Source organism: Ictidomys tridecemlineatus, chromosome 11, assembly GCF_052094955.1.
Source record: "Ictidomys tridecemlineatus isolate mIctTri1 chromosome 11, mIctTri1.hap1, whole genome shotgun sequence".
Lineage (NCBI taxonomy): Eukaryota > Metazoa > Chordata > Mammalia > Rodentia > Sciuridae > Ictidomys > Ictidomys tridecemlineatus.
In genome coordinates, this window is record NC_135487.1 from 63,370,713 (window position 1) to 63,386,360 (window position 15,648).

The window sequence follows — 15,648 nt, forward strand, 5'->3', positions numbered from 1 at the left end:
TCTCTTTGTTCTATTCAAGCTCATTTAGTTTAGTTACTGTATATGTTTTAGATGGTCCATTTGAGAGCTCTCCCATAATGTTTGCTATCTGATTAGTTTCTGGCACCTTAATTTGACAGTTATGTGAGGTCATGGTTTCTTGCAAGCTCTGGATGCTTGTTAGTGTACAATATCAACAGAGCTTTAAATGATGAGGACACTAGATTTATTCCAATCTTCCTAATCTGGCTTCATTTGTGTTTATCCTTCTGAAATTCTAAGTATACTTCTCATTTTTCTGAGACTAAGGTTACTTCCACTTTTTTAACACTAATGGCATCCAAGTTCATGTTTAACTCGAGTGTAAAGTTTGTGTTTTCATTATTTCAGCACAAGAGAGTGACTCTAGCCCAGATTTGTTCAAATTTATCTTTGGTGTGTTTTTACGAATGAATCAGGAGAATGTCTGAAAAGAATTACCTTTCCCAAAGGCCTCTCCCATGGCTCAGGGAAGACCCAGATACCTTGTTCACACTCAGTGGCTTGTGGACAGACACACTGAAGAATTTTGCCTTCCTCAGAGCAGAATCACCATGAATAGACCAGCCTCAGACTCCCATGTTACATCGGTGGCCACCATGTTACACTGAGTCCAAGCTCACTAAAACAAGCACAGTACTGGGAGGACCATGGCCCATGCCTTTATGGGCTCTCTATTGCTAATATGGATTTGTGGCTGAAAATCACTGCAACCAGCCAAAGGTTATGCTGCTTACAATATAAATCTGATAAACTGAAGCCACATATATAGAGACCATGCATATTCACCTGGGTGTGAGGCTATTTCAAAGCCAAGGCTAAGGATTAGGAACATTAGAATCTTCCCATTGTTAAGTTTGACTTGCCCAGCATTAAATACTAGGGAAAAACTTGGCATTTCTACCACCAATGGCTGATGTTTAACTCCACAATATTCTGTACAAGTTGAGGGCCATGTAGGTAAAGGCAGGCTCTTGGCTTTTTAGGCAGATGTTGAGCAGCATCACACCCGGGCCTTATAACAACAGGGACCTGTCTCAATGGTGCATTGTGGTTGATGCTACAAACTATGGTAATGCAGACCAAAATATGAGTCTATGTCACTGGAATACGAGACTTTTCTTGATGCCTGAGATGCTCTAGAGCCCTATCTGTGAACACTTGAATTGTAAATAGCTGTAGTGGTTGAGGGACTGGTAAAGTTCTTGGCCACCTAGACTGACAAACTGTGTTGGATTGCACCTGAGCTCAGACTTGTAGGGACTTCTATAGTTTCAGGAAGATGATAATGTTCCCTTAGAGCATTTTCAAGGCTGGCAATGATGTAGGTTGAAATTTGAGTCTTTCCCACTGGTAAGTAGGTCTGTACTTGATGCTAGATCAGGTCAAGAGGCTCCATCTGAAAGTTCTGTCTGCATCTGGGGGGCTTTGACTTCTAGCTGATGCTGGGTCTCACTGGAAATTAACTTCAAGACAAAGTCTTGTACTAGTTTTTGTGCTCTACTTTCTCCCAATTCTGAATACCAAGGTTAAAAGACATGTGGTAGAGTACATCTCTTTACTACCTAGATAATGCAGTTTCAAGAACACAGTCCACAGCTATTTGCAAAGTAGAAAGGGATGTGGGGTTTTTGCCTACTAAGTTCCACTGTGTTGAATCTGGTACTAGATTTCAAGTCTGAAGCCTAGACTTCATTCCCTCCCCTTTCTGCAAGAAGGACACTCTCCATAATCCACTGTTTGGAGTTAGGGGAAGGGTGCTGTAGGCAACTCTTTGCTTTCTGCCTTTTTCAATGTGTTTTTTTTTTTTTTTTAATTAAATCCACCACTGTGTTTTCTCACCTGGTTTCCAAAGTTCTTGGAAAGTACTTTGATGCATGAATAGCTGTTCAATTTGAGATATCCCTGGGGAGACAATCACCAGAGAGTCTTACTCACCTACCATTCTGCTCTTTCTTTCTAGCCGTTTAAATCAAATCCTGTATCAATCATGATTTGGTTTGTAAAAGAGAAAGTAATTTAATCCAGGAAATTACATAATTAAGCAATGCTACAGAATTAGAGGCAGAAAGACTATATATAATTTAAAAGTCCACTAAGATTGCAGGTGTCAAGAAGTTTTAAAAGTGCCATAAATTAGCCAGGTGCAGTGGCACGTGCCTGTAATCCCAGCAGCTCTGGAGGCTGAGACAGGAGGATTGCAAATTCAAAGGCAGCCTTGCTAAGATGCTAAGCAACTCAGTGAGACCCTGTCTCTAAATAAATACAAAATAGGGCTGGGGATGTGGCTTAGTAGCCAAGTGCCCTGAGTTCAATTGCTGGTAACCCCTTCCCCCAAAAAAGAAGTGCTGTAAATTGCCAGTAATGATCATAGTTACCCACCCTACCCCCAAATCTAAATGGATGGATAGAAATAAATTCCACAGAGTCATTATGATTTCTTATCTCTGACAACCTCCATATGTGCTAGAAGGAAAAATAATAATGGCTTCTATTTTTCTTTTACCTTCAAAACTTACATAATTGCTGCTCATTGGTGGATCTGATACAGATTCTTTCTGCAAAGATTTTTGGGGAAAGACAATTCCGCCCCTGAAAGAGAAGAATAGAGGGGAATGGTACTAAGACACTTACAGTCTGTGTTTCTGAAATCCTAAACCAATCCTGGAGGCCCTTGGGGATCCTGCTCTGAGGACTTGTCACACTAATTTTGTCCCTCAATTGCTAAGAATCACTTATTTTCAATTTGTTAACTAAAATATACTATATGGTTCTTCGAGTATACATGTTTTTCATGTATTGTCTCCATTCATAGAATATTCTAATTCATTATCTCCTATCTCGGATAACTACTACCCATTCTTCAAATCTCAACAATACACACAACACTACTTCCTTTAAGCTTCTAAAATAGCTTAAATCACATTATTACATGTTTCTGCTACACTTTGTGTAAGCACAACATGACGATGCAGACCTCAACAGATTCAGAGAAGCCATTTATGCATTCATGGGCTAAGTAGGGTCTCATTTTCTGGATGTGAAAATTGTTGTTGGTTACAGAGGGGATTTTAGTTTTATAGGGTACAATGAGTGTGGTTTTATAATAGGAAACTGTAGATGTGCCATTCTGACAAGGGCTAGTTGTTCAGGTTAAAACTTTAACTCTGGAAGGCATTTATTGAATCCTATCATGATAACTTTTCTCTATTGCTGTAGAAGAGGCAAAAGAGTAAAAATATCTTTTTTCTTCAAGAAATTGAAATTTAGTTTATGAATACACGAGGTAGACTACAAATAAGAAAATTATGCAGGTGATACCACTTGAAAGGCAAGTGACTCACCCAGAGATTCAACCCAGAGATTTTAATGGGGGGCTGCCTGAAGGGAAAGAAAAGGAGAGGCAGAGAGCAGTGAGAGGAGAGGAGGAGGGCAGAGAGCCTGAGCTTGCAAGCTTTGGCTTAAGAAGGGTTGTGGAGGCAAAGATGTGGAAGGTGCTGATTGGCAGGGTGACTCAGGAATGTTGAATAGACACTGTGGGGTGTCCTGCGGGGACTGGTGGAGAAAACTTTTGAATTTGGTGCCCTTTGGAGAGGAGGGGGAGGAGTAAGGAATTACTGGATGTTCCTGCTAGATGGAAAATTAACTTCAGCTGGGAGTCTCCCACACACCCAACACCACCACCTATTACCCTGAGGAGTCCTTGCTTCCCTGAAAGCTGAAGTATAGCACCAAAAGGTGGAAGACTGGTGGGCAGTGGGAGGTGGTGGTGGGGAGTGATATGGGTGGAAGGGCCTAGGGTGATTTGATTAGCATCTCCCTGTCTTGCTGGGAGCTGTTCATTAAGTTTTTTTCTCAATTGCTGAAAGGAGACAGGAGGATTGCAAGTTCAAAGGCAGCCTCAGCAACAGCATTCTTTGGGATGGGCCTGGCCTTGGAAACAACATTTCAGTCTCGCAGGTGCTGTTCTGTTTTCCTGAGCTCAGATCGACTCCATTTTCTTTATTAGATTCAATATTAGAGCAAATTTACCTAACTACACTAACTACCTATCTTTAAATCTGACTTCACAGGTAACTACAATGTCATTATGTTATCCAGCTATCATTTGGAATTGATTTGGTAAGACACTTATTATGGTTAAAAACATTATATTTGTATCTTTCTGGTTTATATGAAATTTGTTGTTGTTGTTGTTCATAGTGCAGCATTATTTCTAACAGTTTTTTGGCCATAAATCAAAACATAAAAAATGAAGTCGAACTTTAATTAACAAGACAAATATTAGAAATTTAGAATCTATAAATTGACAGCAGTACAGTTCTTCAAAAGGTTCATCTGAGGCATCTGATATTTGAGAGCAGTTGTCTATGGACAGGGCAATTATCTCTTCCTGCAGATTCTTTAAGCACTCTTGTGTTTTTAAGTTAGATTTTCATGTAGCAACATACTCAGAATTCATTATCTCAGGGCCCCAAAGAAAAGTCTTCACTGAATTACTTTTATTGTTAAAACTGTAGCTTTTGGAGCTTTTGAGGTGAACAATGTCCATTTTTCATAAAAATGTGTGAAGACATCATCCATTATGTTCTTCGATGTTTCTAACATAAGAAACCACATGTTAAAGTCTCCATTCAGTTTTGAGCCAAGAAAATGTTTGCATCTGCAGGCAACCTTGGGAGAACCACATTTTTCCTTTGTGCCTTAGCTGCCAAGATGAACAAACATAAATTCAGTGTTTATCTGCAGTGATTGACTCATCACAGGTGCCTGATAATAGTGATTCTTCTGTTCCCTTAAAGTGCTTTTCTTCTTGGCAGGCCCTGAAAGGAATGCGTAACAGAATTGCTGTAGACTGTATTGAAGCTGATTCAAATTCTTTTTTAAAAAAAACAACCAAACACAACAAAAAAGCATTAAGCATCAATACTAAATAATCAAATAAATATGATAATTACATAATCACGCTATTAAATGAATAATGCATTAAGTATCTGTGAAAGCTTACCTTAATTTTATAAAACAAAGGCAGTAACTTCACTTATATATATTCCTCTATTATAACAAAAATGATTCATTTAAATTTCTTAAAATATCAATTCATCTAATCAAAAATATATTTCTTTGTGTGTCCATTAATGCATGCACAAGGAGTTATTATTTACTAGTTAGCATTTTGGCAGTTGCTTATAATGTGAATATTGGTGTTAAATCTACAGATATAAAATATAAAGAAAAATATTAATTTGTGTGCAAGTTATAATACTTCACTCTTACTTTCACCAAGTAGATAAAATCTTCTCAGGAAAGAGACTGAATCAAATACTAGTTGAAGGATAATATATTATTATAGTGATAACTAGAAAGTAAATATGCAAAATTTGAAGAGTTAATAGACAAAATTATGTACTTATAAAATAACAACTCCATTGTGTCAGACATGGATCTATTTTCAGAACTATTTATGGCTTTAATTAACAATAAGGAATCACTTCCTTTCTATATTCTTTGTAAGAACTTTCTTTCTATATTCTAAAACTTATCAGAATTTTAATCATATTTATATAAAAAGAGAATTGATGAAATTTATCACTTAAATTAGCAAATCTAAAAGCTGTAGAAATGTTTTTAATTTAAAATATTATATTTATACAAAATATCAAATAATCTCATATTAGTTACTGGTTATGATTTTTGGAAACATGCTTTAATATGCAATATAAGGTGACATTTTGAACCTTTACATTTGTTTCTTTGTTTGCCTGTTTTAGTATATTGCACAAAATGATAAACCAATTTAATAAATAAGTGAATATGTAGTACTATATGAATTTTAGGTTATCTAGTCAAACAATGCTCATTCAACATTTTAAAATAGCTTAGTTTTTACTGTGTCTCTGTGATATATCTTTTTGTGTCAGGGAAGAATCAGTGGGAAAAAAAGATATATCATGAAACCATTACTTATACATTTGAAGAGTATGTATATTAATATTGATAAAGTAAATCTCATAGTGAAATTACCATAGAATGAAATATATTATATAATGAGTGAAGAGTAATACACCCATCTATACAGAAATTTTAAATGTTTATGTACCAAACAGCAAAATTATAAAATATGTAAAAACAAAAGTGAAAAAAAAGAAATATGCAAACCCTCAATTATAGTTGGGAACACTCCACTTTCTCCAAATTAATTTAAAAACTGGACAGAAATTCAGAAGAATACACAGAAACTTAGCAACACCATCAACTGTCAACCAAAAGGACCCAACTGACCTTGAAAGAACACAACATCCAACACTATAGGGTTACACATTCTTCTCATATGTCCATATCTACCCTTGGAATGGCATAATAATTCCTCAAAAAATGGAAACTACTTAAAATGACATGGATTGCTCTCTGAAACAATTGAATCAATTTGAAAATCAAAATGAGAAAAATAGTGGGAAGATTCCCCAAACCTAGGAATTAAACAAAATACTTACTACAAACAACCTGTTTGTCAAATAGGAATTATCAAGGAAATAAAGAAAAAAGTTACATTATGTACAATGTAACTAAAAATCAAACATCAAAATTTGTAGTACACAAGGAAAGAGCACTATTTTTTTAAAAAAAATAGGTATAGCCTTAGGTGCATATATTCAAAAAGCAGCCATGATTCAAAGCAATAACTTTACTTTCTATCTTGAAAACCTAGTAAAAATACTACAGAATAACCACTGAAAGCAGAAGAAAATAAATAATAAAGATGAGAGCAGACAGCAATGAAATTGAAAACAGACAACTAAGTAAAACAAAAAGTTTGTCTTTGGGATAAATCAATAAACCTGACAAACTTTTACCAAAATTAACAATACGGAAAATACAAATTGCCAATATCAGAAATGAAATGAAAGATACCACTACAGGTACACAGATATCATAATAAAGAAATATTATGAGCATCTCATTCTAAACACACATTTTTGAGAACTTAGATTAAATGGACCAATTCCTTGAACAGCACTGTTATGGTTAGAATGTGTGGTGTCCCCAGAAAGTTCTTATTAATGTAAGAATATTGAGGTAAATCATTATGAGAGTTGTAACCTAACCAGTCCATCCTCATTTGAATGAAATGATTGGTGTTAACTGTAAGCAGGTGGGGTATGGCTCCAGAAGGTGGGTCACTGGAAGTGTGTCCGAGAAGCCCCTTCCATCCCCCCTCTGCTTTCTGACCCAACTATGAGCTGAGCAGTTTTCCTCTGCAGGGCCATTTCCCATGATGCTCTATCTCACCTTGTAACCAGAGCAGTGAAATTGGTCAATATGGACTGAGATCTCTGACACCTTTTCCTCTCTCTATGATGTTTTGTCAGGTATTTTCTTCACAATGATGAAAAAGCTGACTAAAGCAAGCAAAATTACCAGAATTTCCATATATAAAGCAGAAAACTTGAAAAATTCTATAAATATTAAGTAAATTAAATTTTCTAAAATTGATTCCCCCCAAATAAATCATCATCTAAAATAGTTTTATTAAAATGGTTTCTACTAAAAAATTGAAGAATTGACACCAATTTTATAAATTTCTTCAACACAATAAAAAGGGTACACTTTCCAATTTATTTCTTGACAATACTATTATACTGATGTTAAAATAAGAACAAAAATACAACAAACAAATAATTACAGAAAAATATCTGTGTAAATGTAAACACAAAAATTCTTAATAAAATATACATAGAGTTCTGTAATACATAAAATGAATTAAACATCATAACTAAGTTGAATTTATTAGAGGCATGTAAGGTTGGCTCAAATTCTGAATTCAATTCATTAGTATGATCTATCATATTAAACTAAATAAGAAAATAGTAATTATATAAATTGCAGAAAAAAACATTAAGTACAAAATTTCAGAATAGGAATAGACAGGAACTTTACTGTAACAAAAGAAAATGTGCAAAAAATTAAAATAGTAACATATTTTATTATGAAATTCAAATGATCTGTCTCTATGATTTGTAATTAGGAAATAATGTATTCATTCATAATTCTTATTTAACAGAATAGAATGCTGGAAATTACTGCCAATACAGTAAGATAAGAAAAATGAAATTAAAAATGCACAAATTGAAAAGAAAGAAGTGAAGTGTTTCCTTTTATAGGGGAAATTATTATTTACATTGCAACTGCCAAGAAAAGTACAAAGATGCTTTTTGTAGTAATACATACATAAATTCAGAAGCATCACAGCAATGAATATATAGATATTAAAACCAAAATCCAGTATCCTTTGGAATCACTTTAAAAAAAAAAAGAAAGGGAGGAAGAAAAAAAGAAAGAAGAAAATAAAGAAACATTTAATGAGAAAAAATAACAAAAGAAAGAAAATATTTAGTTAGAAATATAACAAAACATGTACGGGATGTGTAATGTAAACACTAAAATCCTTATAAAACTAATAAAATAAAGAAGAGCTGAATAAAGGGTGATTTATTGTGCTTATGGATGGGAGAACTCAACATAAAATGAATAATTTTTCCAAAATTAATATACAATTTTAATATTATTGGTAATATAATGTAAGAAAGATTTAATATTTATATGTATTTAAAGCATATATATGTAAACATATTTAATATCCAACATCTATATATCTTGTGTGTATACAGAAGAAAAGAAACTGAACAGCTAGTAAAATGTGGAAAACTAATAATAAAGCTGGAGAAGCCAGTCTACCTGAAACTAAGAATTATCTAGCTATAGTCAAAAATATGTAGTTTTAGAGATGCGTAAAGACAAAAAGTAATTAAATGGGCTATAATACCAAATCAAATAATAGACCCATAAAAATATTCCCAATTAATTGTTGAGAAATTTGCCATGGTAACTAGTGGGGGAAACACATCATTTCAATCAATTATACCTCAGTGATTGGAAATCTATAGACAGATGATGGAGAAATAAATTTCAACATGTCTCTATCTTCATAAACAATGTAAGCAAATAAACCACAAAATTAAATGTGAAACATAAAACTTTTAGTAAAACACGTTGAGAGAAATCTTTGGAATATAGAACTAGACAATGTATTCTTAGACTTGACACCAAAAATAAAGTCAGTAAATAGGAAAATTGATAAACTGGGCTTTAAGTTTTTAAAAATGAATGTCATTGTTAAGATAATAAAATGTTAGTTGAAGATAGGGAGAAACTATGTGAAAACCACACATCTGACAAAATAAGAGTAGTACTAGAACATATAAAGAACTTTTCCAAGTCAAGGTTAAAATTTTCTTTCAGGAAAAGGAATAAAGACATGATGAAACATTTCATTGAAGAGGATATCAAATGGAAATTAAGTACACAAAAAGATCTTTAGCATCATTAGGTAATAAGTAGAAATAAGTTTAATCAACAATGAAATATTGATATATATATATTTATCAAAATGCACTGTATCGAAATGGCTGAAATTTAAAAATTGTGAGTGCAACATCAATTGTTATTGAGGATGCAGATGAAATGATTGACTCATAATTGACACTAGCTATACATTAAATGGTTCAACTACTCTGAAAAAAATGTATATGCTCAGTAAAATAATGCAACTATCATTCAATCTAACAAATGTTATTCCTGGCAAGATGAAATCTTATATTCACCCACAAGCTTATACATAAATGGCTATAGCACTACTATTTGTAATTACTCGACACTGGAAAGAATTCAGATGTCCTTCAGTTGGTGAAAGGTTAAACAAACTCTAATATATAACCGTATGTAATATTTTGTAATAAGAGGAACAATTTTTTTAACAACCTGGATGACTCTCAAGACTTTTATATTGGATGAAGTAAGTCATTCCCCATATTGTATGATTCCATTTCAGAAATGACAAAATTATAGAGAATGAAAATAGATTACTGATGATAACAGAGTATTAGTTATCAGGGGTTAAGAAGTAAGTGGAAGGTGGGGAAAAGTGGGTGTGGTTATAAAATACCAGCATGAGATATTCTCATGACCACTTGAATATTCTATATTTTTTTGTATTAATATAAATACCTTGGCTGGGATTTGTACTACAGTTTTGATATATCTGATCTCTTTGTATAATTTCTTTTAACTACAAGTGAATCTAAAATTATCTTTAAAAACTTAATAGCCATTTGAAATAGAAGATTAGGTCTAACTAAACAGTGATGTAGCTTGAGGTACCTTTAGTGAAGTTAAATATAAATTGAAAGAAAATATTCAAAATGTAGCACAGAGATAAAGAATAAGAAACACAAAAATACAAGAGATATCACATATAAAGTGGAAAATCAAAAAGAAAGAAAAGAATTCATAGATGAAGCACAAGCAATATCTGAAAAAAATATTAAATGTAATTTTCCAAAATTGATGAAAGATTCCAAATTTCATATTCAAGATACATTTGGAAATTGTAATAAATAATAAATACAAAGAAAATACATGTATATGTAGTAAAGTAAAATTTAGTAATACCTATTTTAAAAACTCTTAATACATGCCAGAGAATAAAACCAACATATATTACTTCAAAACAGGTGAAACTAAAGCTGACTTTTCAGCACAAAGGGAGCTATAATACAATCAAATGTTACACTCAAAATACAGAATGAAAGTAGTTGGCTAAACCACAAATTTTATCCTATAAAGCTTGTTATTTAAAAATGAATAATAATTCTATTTTTGTGACACATGGAATTTGTAACATACTAATGCTCTAGCTATGAAGAACTAGGGTGGGCAATGGGGTAGAAAAAGACAACCAAGAGTGGCAGGAACACAAGGAAATAGTGAAATCTCAGTTCTGCAGATAGGCTGAGCTAATTCTCCATGACTGTTCTTCACAAGGAACCATGGTTGATTTTGAATGCAGACAATAGTACTCTGAAGATACAATATTGCTCTTATGAGAATATCACTATTAGGGACAGAGAAACCAGCTGAGTATTTGCTAGCATCAGAAGACTAGAGTGACATCAAAACTTGAGAAGCATCAGTCATGGGGCTGGTTTCCTTCTCAGCATATTGTTTGAAATTAGAAACAGCAAAGGGGATTGGAGGCTAAAATAAAAAGTGATATTTTTTGAAAATTTTAACAAAATGTGTGGCAACTTTGCAGTAGTCAAGTAGGTGATAATGATTAGAATTACAAAATTCTATAAAAGAAAAATAGTGAATGCTCAGATCCTTATTTTAAAATCCCCAACTGATTCACCCTAAAGGCAGGTAATAAACTATTAGTAAAATTGTAAAATATATTCCACCCTCCTACTGCTATATCAATCAGAAGACATATATGAGAAAAAATTTAGATTTTTAATGATTTTAATGTAATGGCCATAATTCATTTATTGGAAGAGAGGGGAGTGGGGAGGGAGGGAGGGAGGGAGGGAGAGAGAGAGAGAGAGAGAGAGAGAGAGAGAGAGAGAGAAGGATAATTGCTCATGCTAGAAAAGACCATAAAGTTTCCCATATAAAATATTCAAGCATAGAGCTTAAATACCTATAAGAAATACACCCTATAAAAAATGAAAAATTACAGATGAAAATATGGCAACTCACAAGAGAATTAGAATCTATGAAAAAAAATCAAATAGAAATTCTAAAACTAGAAAAAATTAAAGAAATTATTTTGGCTTTAAGAGAAGACTGAACACTCCAGAAAAATTCACTAATTAGTTGAAACACAGAAGAATTTTTAAAATATTCAAACTGAAGATTAAACAGAGCAAGTAATTGAGAAAACAGCCGGATGAACAAGAGATATCTACAATAGGGTGGAGAAAGATACAATATATGTTTAGTTGGAGTCCTAAATGGAAAGAAGGAGAAAGAGAGAAAAGAAGAAATATCTGAAGAGATGAAAAATATTTAACCACAGATTAAAGACTAGAGAACCTACAAATGTATAGTTTGTTATAAAATACAAAAAAGCAAAGTTTATTAAGTACTTTATAGTCAAACTGTTCTAAAGAGAAAATCTTAAAGACGGTTCTTTCAAAAGATCAACAGTGGGATGGAAAGCTCACTTACTGATAGAAACAGGGAAGCTAAAAAAAATAAATAAATAAATGGAATGTCAAATTTAATGGCGATGTCTGAAGTCCATGCTTCAGAAAAACATATTATCCAAAAATGAAAATAAAGAAGTGTCATTTTAGGGAAAGAAAATCTCAGATGTGTGTCATTGGTAAATATGCAAAAAAGAAATTCTAAATGGGTAAATATATAAATAATTGTTTATTGATGGTATAGAATATTATACCATAATTTGTTTTTGCTGAAAATTTTAAAAGCAAAAACATATTTAACTTTGGAAAATTACAGCATCTGCATTATGGTTTTTAAATGTGGTATGAGTGAGTGTTTGTTTGTTTAGATGGAAAAGTTAAGTGAAAACTGTAAACTCCCTTATTCATAATATAATATATAAAGAAAACTGTGTACAAATCAAGTAAATTATGCATAAAGAGAAATGAGAAATTCGTTTGCTGAAAGCCATTATTCTTTTATTTCACATAGCATTTTGTCCACAAAATTCTTCTAACAACTGTCGAGTGGAAAATTTAAAACTATGTTTAGCACAGAGTGAGCAACAACAAATATTTTCTGAACATATTTTTTGAAATGTAAATATCATTAGTCCCTAAGTGCAATTCTAATTAATACCATAACCTTAGTTCATGAAAATTCACAAATATTAAATACATATAAAGGTATCAGAAGGTGTTCCTTGGAAGGTGAACTGAAAATCAGTGTTTAGAATGGTGGCATTTAGCATTCCCATCACCCCTAAATGACTGCTATATGTGATATAATTATTTTTATCCACATTTACCCTGGAAATAGTTAATCCATTATTTGGTATGTATTTGGAATTGAGTCAAGGAAAATATCAGATAGAAAGAAAAAAGTTCTGTGGTGATTTGCAGTTTCTGAATGTAACTCTTGCTTGTAAACCCAGCTGTATGATTGCCTCCATTTAATCTGTCTTTTTCATTTTAAAAAAGCCACCAGTTATCTTGAAAAATAAAATAAGCCTCTTTTTTCAAAGATGAAAAATTATATCTTAGCATAGAGGTACATAATGCACTGATGTTGATAACAAAATGGAATAAAGAAAAATTAAAGACATTTAGAGCCTGGCTCTTACAGGATGCATTCACATTCCTTCAACCGACTTTATATAAATGAACACAAAAGAAATAACGCACTCCAAAATGCAAGGGAAAACTACAGCAGGAGGGCTGAGTTAGGAAGAAAGGAGGGAGGAGGGGTGGTGCTGGACCAAAGACAGAAAAGTCACAAGCTGGCAAGAGAGATCAGAACAAAATGAGCATATATGGAAGAAGCAGTGTGACTTTGGCACTTGAAGACAATCTCAAATGCTGTATTTGGTACTTAGGTTATGTTCAGTTAGCTGTTTGTGAGTTTTCAAAATTAGGAGAACATGCAAAGCTCCCACCAGGATGGATATGTGAGAGGTGAGAAACAGATTTTCAGGCTTCTATCCCACATTTTTCCTTAAAATTCACTACACACACATTACAAGAAAAAGAAAGAGCCTGAAATATATTACAGGATACAAAAGAACCATGTGTTGTGGTCATGCTTGCCAGGACCTAAGAACTGGGTCCCTTTACAAGTTTTTTTTTTTTCTTTTAGTGACATAGAATATGATTGAGTCATGTATGTTTTCCAAAATGATGTTTTATGTTTGTCAAAATAATGTCTTTGTTTGCAATATTATAGTAATCTAAGCTGAGAATAAGGGTCATTTTTTCAATTGAGTTCAATGTACATTTTGTCCCAAGAATCATGTTTCTTACTGGCTTTTATACAAATGTACAAAAAAATAAATAGACAGCCCTCAAATCAAGAATACTAGCACATGAGGTATCATGTGTAGCTAGGCAAGAAATAATGCCTTACGAGAGAATCATGTTACTTCCCTACTACAACATTTTTTAAAAATTCTCCATTTTAATAGCCTTAAAGTAAACTCCACATAAAGACTTTGCAATCTGGATCCTGCTTACACACACTTCTCTTCTCTCTCTCTGAGGTACTTGGAGAGGAACAGCATAAAAAGAGCTCACACTGCCAGGCACATTGGCACATGCTTGTAAACCTAGTAGCTCAAGAGTTTGAGGCAAGAAGATCATGAGTTCAAAGCTAGCCTCAGCAACTTAGCAAGGCACTGAGCAATTCAGCAAAATTCTGTCTTTGAATAAAATATTACAAAAGGGCTGGAGATGTGGCTCAGTGATTAAGTGCCCTTGGGATCAATCCTTAGTATTTAAAAACAACAACAACGACAAAAAAAAAAAAAACAAAAACAGAAAACTCACATTTATTGAGAGCTGACTATATGCCAAGAACCCTTCTAACTATTATTCCTAAACCTTAAATTTAGCTGTAAACATCATTATTTTCCCCACTTTTTAGATGAGTAAATTGGCACAAAGAGAAGGTAAGTGATTTGTCCCAATTTGTATTCCTAATAAATGACAGGGACAAGGCTCAACAATAATGTGCTTTTTCTGATCTCTAAGGCTTGAACATGAAACATCTCCCTTTCATGTTCCTATAGCTCTTCCCAGGTTTACTTTCCTTTTATGAGTTAATTGCATCTTATTATTGTTTCCTGCTTTAGTTAGTCCACTGGGATGTAGTTTTTTAGTGAGTATGTCTTTATTCTTTTCAGGAATAATCTTGTCCATTACTGTATCTCCAGCATCTAAAATAATGCATCAATACTCATATTGGTTATCTACTCTGATCCATGCATACTATTAGATGCTTAGTAAGTCTCAGTGCATGATGCAGATGAAATTAATAAATGAGACACAGAATCATTCAAGTTAGTTTCAAGAGCAATGTGATGAAATGAATTGATCTTTAGATAACATTCTATTCTTGTGAATTTTTGTAAAGCCACAAATTATTGATCCTACCGAATTTTGTTGATGCTTAGACTTTCCACCGTTAGTTTAATTTAAATGAAAAAGCTTTTCTAAAAACAACTCATTTGGAGGTATGGATCAACCAGTTAATACTAATTATTTCACTGTTTGGATTCCCTCTATCTCTGCCTTTCCCTCTTGCTGCAGGAGACAGCCACCTTGTCTCTCTACTTTTAAGTTAGAGATACCTTTCGATGTTAAGTGAAAATGCAAATATTCCCTGATCAGGAATATTTAACACCCTTATCTCCTCCTGTTTTAAGAATTACAGAATCACATAAACACGAGTGCTGAACTAGATGGTTTCCCATATCTCACCTATTGGAAGGCAATACATTTTTGCAAACACTAGCAAATTCCCAAGATGAACTATTTTTTTCATGGAGTGATTTCAAGGCAGATAGACTCAGGATGATGCATCTGGGTGCTTGAGGTCAACAGAAAACAAGATGATGCCACGAAGGACATTAAAATCAAGCAGATAGTGCCACTACTAGAGAGGTTGGCTAAAGACCACTATATGCTACAGACAAGGACCAAACTGAAGCTTTTTGCTTTATGTGATAGATGCAAATTTGTGAGAAATTCCTCAATAAATTCCATTTTTCTACCCCCAATTGCTTTACAATGA